The 5243-nt window shown below is 37.7% G+C and overlaps 1 protein-coding gene across 1 annotated transcript in view; it reads right to left on the bottom strand.

Annotated features, from left to right (window-relative positions):
• Nucleotides 1–4762, bottom strand: part of LOC140918890 (uncharacterized) — a 38872-nt gene extending 34110 nt beyond the window's left edge. The window contains exon 1 of the mRNA XM_073363795.1: nt 4339–4762. The gene's annotated coding sequence lies outside the window, so the exon portion shown is untranslated. The remainder of the gene's footprint in view (nt 1–4338) is intronic.
• Between the last annotated feature and the right edge of the window lie 481 nt (nt 4763–5243).

Here is a 5243-nt window from a genome sequence, read left to right on the forward strand (position 1 = left end):
GAAGAAAAACGATATTAGGGATTTCAAAATCGTAAAACACAAACCTCACTGTTTCATCTAGATCTAAGCTTCGTTTCGTGAAGAGATAGAAGGGAAAGTTGCTCACTACCACGCTACGGTGCTCGGGAACCAACTTTGGAGGCGACGTTGCGAGCGGAGATTTTTACCGGATTTACTCGCGGTACCGTAATCGAACGTTAAAGCTAACGTGAAGGTAAGGGCTCCTTCCAAACTTTTAGTTTGCATTTAGGGACTTATCTGTGGTTGTGTGGAAAGGAATTTGTTAGGGTTGAAGTGTTGATTTGGGGTAAAATGAATCTAAGGCTTTATGGGTAAAATCTTAGAGTTAGGTTTTGGTTATATTGATGAATGTTTCGTGGAAAATGAATTTAAACTCATTTATGTATGATTTTGAGTAAATGAAACTTGTTGTGTTTGAGTGGTAGATTGTGTTGATTTGTGTTCGTCGTATTTGACGTGTTCTTAATTAATACTGATGAAATTCGTTGTGGGTATGGTTGGATTCTGTGGAAAAATGAATTAATGTGTTTTGGTATGAGTTGTGGATTGGATCTGATAATAGGTTGAGTTGTTTTGTGTGGAATTTGAAAACCATTAGAGTTAAACGAGTACTAAGAATGGGGAATCTCTTAATGTCTACGCTTACTTAATGTTGGCGTGAAAACCATTAGAGTTAAACGAGTATTAAAAATGAGGAATCTTTTAATATCTCGGTTTACTTAATGCTGTTTTGGAAAATCGTTTAAGTTAAATGAGTATTAAGAATGGGGAATCTCTTAATGTCTTGTTTACTTAATGTTGTTTTGGAAAATCGTTTAAGTTAAATGAGTATTAAGAATGGGGAATCTCTTAATGTCTTGTTTACTTAATGTGTGTTTGTGAAAATCGTTCGATTGTTGTGGATGGAGTCAGTGTATGCTCATGCATTTCATTTTGGTAAATCGTGCTGACCCGTGATAGGTGGCACCTCGGTAAACAGTACTGACCCGTGATAGGTGGTACGTTTACGATTTACGTTTTTTTGGTAAATTGTGCGGACCCGTGATAGGTGGCACCTTGGTAAATAGTACATTGGCCTGTGATAGGCGGTACATTTACGATTTACAATTTTTCTTTTAGTAAATCATGCTGACCCGTGATAGGTGGCACCTCGGTAAACAGTACTGACCCGTGATAGGTGGTACGTTTATGATTTATGTTTTTTAGTAAATCGTGCTGACCCGTGATAGGTGGCACCTCGGTAATTGGTACTTTGGCCTGCGATAGGCGGTACAATTATGATTTACGGCCCTTCGAGGAGGGTTTTGGTTTGGAATTCCGAGTCCATGCATTTTGGCATATACGCATCGCATTAGGGTGCTTGGCACACGAGTCGTGTTTGAATCAAGTATATGATTGAGTGGTTTGAATTGGAATTGTTGTGGTAATTGTGTTGGAATTGCTAAGTGTTATGTATTGACTATCGTGTGTGAGTGCTCCAATTATAAATCCAAACCATTTACCCAACAACAAATGGTACATGTAACCCATCGAAAATAACATGTCAAGCTGACAATATTAGTATAGGTACAGTCTTCCGTTTTAAAATAAATGCAATACAAAAGAAAGACATCTGATCCCTCTATGTCAACCTAATCTGATCATTTTACAACACCACTAAACACCCTGACTGATCTCCACGCGCCCCGTGAGATCCCCCTATCGTAGCTGCAGTCAAGCGTTCCCATCTCCATTTCCGTCCGTAGGGTACGAACCGGTAGGATCGTCCTGACTCTCATCTGAGGGCAAAGCCCAGATTTCCACAATAATTGTAAAGGTCACCAACCGAAAATAACAGTTAACACATAACATTTAAGTTTTAAATGCTAAAAATAACTTTTCAACTAAGCATGCACCTTAGCAGGATTTTCAATATGCGAAAAGTTCATACAATACTTTGCCAGTTAAAATGAAAGAAAAATGAGGTTCTCAATCCCCTAATTATAACATAACAAATCAAGACACGGATAGTTTCATGAGCAAACAATCATACAACTAGAACTGAGGATTTTCACCGAGCCAATCGATTAGGCAATCAATTGGGGTGAAGGATTTTGATGAAGACAGAATCTTGGGCTTTATTCAATCGATTGGGAAATCGATTGAGTGAGTACTGAGCCCTAGATTTTCAAGCCAATCGATTTCCAAATCAATTTGGTCGAATATGGATGAGTCCCTGACTTAAGGCCAATCGATTGCCAAATCGATTTCTTAAATGATTTCGAAAAACTGATTACAAAATCGATTGGCCAATCGATTTTGTTACTTTAGCTAGGTCCCTGTTAACCTATCAAATCGATTGGGAAATCGATTTCCCTGTATATTCTTTCAAGAATTCATAAACTAACTCAATCACATTCATGCATAATCCCAATTCTTAACACTTAACACTGATAACACAATTACTACGACATCATGGATTTTGAAATGGTATTGCAATCAAACATGTTATCACCAAATTCCAAAACATAACACTTAGCATTTATAACACTTTACTACACAAACCAAAATGAACCAACAGTTCACAAATTAACAGGGTGTAGTCTCTCACGGACAAACACATGTGCAGTCTCTTACGGACAAACACAATTCCTTCAGGAACGTAAGTCGTAAACGTACTACCTATCACGGGTCCGTACCGTTTACCGAGGTGCCACCTATCCCGGGTCTGCACAACTTACCAAACGTAAATCGTAAACGTACTGCCTATCACGGGCCCGTACCGTTTACCAAGGTGCCACCTATCACGGGTCTGCACGATTTACCAAAACACACATAAGTAAACGAGACATTAAGAGATTCCCCATTCTTAATTCTCATCTAACTTAAACCAGGGCGTAGTCTCTCACGGACAAACCCCTGCGCAGTCTCTCACGGACAAACGCAATTCCCGCAGGAACGTAAGTCGTAAACGTACTACCTATCACGGGTCCGTACTGTTTACCGAGGTGCCACCTATCCCGGGTCTGCACAACTTACCAAACACAATTCCCTCAGGAACGTAAGTCGTAAAAGTACTACCTATCACGGGTCCGTACTGTTTACCGAGGTGCCACCTATCCCGGGTCTGCACAACTTACCGAAACACACATAAATAAACGAGACATTAAGAGATTCCCCATTCTTAATTCTCATTTAACTTAACGATTTTCAAGACAAAACATTCAGTAAATAAGTCATTAAGAGATTCCCCATTCTTAATACTCATTTACTGAAACGATTTTCAAAAACGAACATTAAGTAACCGAGACATTAAGAGATTCCTCATTCTCAACACCCAATTAACTTAAACGATTTCAAAAACGAACATTAAGTAACCGAGACATTAAGAGATTCCCCATTCTCAACGCCCAGTTAACTTAAACAATTTTCAAAACAAAATAATAAGTAACCGAGACATTAAGAGATTCCCCATTCTTAACGCCCAGTTAACTTAAACAATTTTCAAAACAAAATAATAAGTAACCGAGACATTAAGAGATTCCCCCTCCTTAACGTCCAGTTAACTTAAACGGTTTTCAAAACAAAATATTAAGTAACCGAGACATTAAGAGATTCCCCATTCTTAACGCCCAGTTAACTTAAACGATTTTTCTTTAAAACAAAATATTAAGTAACCGAGACATTAAGAGATTCCCCATTCTTAACGCCCAGTTAACTTAAACAGTTTTCAAAACAAAATGTTAAGTAACCGAGACATTAAGAGATTCCCCATTCTTAACGCCCAATTAACTTAAACGGTTTTCAAAACAAAATATTAAGTAACCGAGACATTAAGAGATTCCCCATTCTTAACGCCCAGTTAACTTAAACGATTTTTCTTTAAAACAAAATATTAAGTAACCGAGACATTAAGAGATTCCCCATTCTTAACGCCCAGTTAACTTAAACGATTTTCAAAAACAAATATTAAGTAACCGAGACATTAAGAGATTCCCCATTCTTAACGCCCAGTTAACTTAAACGATTTTTCACAAACAAACGCACATTAAGTAAACGAGACATTAAGAGATTCCCCATTCTTAACGCCCAGTTAACTTAAACGATTTTCAAAACAAAATATTAAGTAACCGAGACATTAAGAGATTCCCCATTCTTAACGCCCAGTTAACTTAAACGATTTTCAAAACAAAATATTAAGTAACCGAGACATTAAGAGATTCCCCATTCTTAACGCCCAGTTAACTTAAACGATTTTTCACAAACAAACGCACATTAAGTAAACGAGACATTAAGAGATTCCCCATTCTTAACTAAAAGTTTGGAAGGAGCCCTTACCTTCGCGTTAGCTCTAACGTGCGTTTCCGGTACCGCGAGCAAATCCGGTAAAAATCTCCGCTCGCAACGTCGCCTCCAAATTGGTCCCCTAGCACCGTAGCGTGGTAGTGAGCAACTTTCCCTTCTATCTCTTCGAGAAATGAAGCTTGGATCTAGAAGAAACGGAGGGGTTTGTGTTTGGATCTCAAATACCGTTTTTCTTCGTTTTCGAATCAAAGAGGAAGAGTGGAGTTGCGAAATCCTTGTCCTAACTCTCACCCAACCTTGGGTTACTAGTTTTGAAGAAAGGAAAGCGACGAAAATGAAAACGGGAGAAGGAGGGAGAAATGGCCGCGGTTGGCAGAGGAAGAAGATGGAAAATCAGATTTTCCTTCCTTCCTTTTTCCTTTCTTTGTTTTTCCTTCCTTTCTATTTCCTTCTTTCCTTTATATAACCTTTCCTTTTCCTTTTCCTTTCTCCAAGCAAACATATATATACTAAATATAACTTAACAAATATCTCAAAATGTCTAGATATTTGTTAAATTACCATTTCACCCGTAATGCATTAAATTCTCCGTAAAGGATTTACCGCACGTAATTTAAATTTATTTATCGACGAGTAAATCTAAACGAGGTCAAAATAACTTTTTGATCCTATACACTCCATAATATTATTAATTTTGGTTAAAAAGCCTCCGGGTCAAAATCCAAAACACAATAAATACATAAAGTGTACTTTAAAATTATGGGTCTTACAATACGCATCGCATTAGGGTGCTTGGCACGCGAGTCGTGTTTGATTGAAGTTTATGATTGAGTGTTTTGAATTTGAGTTGTCGTGGTAATTGTGTTGAAATTGCTAAATGATATGAATTTTTATTGTGTGTAAGTGTGATGGATTGTAGAACTATTTCGAAACTCAAT

Source organism: Cicer arietinum, chromosome 1 (genome assembly GCF_000331145.2).
Source record: "Cicer arietinum cultivar CDC Frontier isolate Library 1 chromosome 1, Cicar.CDCFrontier_v2.0, whole genome shotgun sequence".
In the NCBI taxonomy this organism is placed as follows: domain Eukaryota; kingdom Viridiplantae; phylum Streptophyta; class Magnoliopsida; order Fabales; family Fabaceae; genus Cicer; species Cicer arietinum.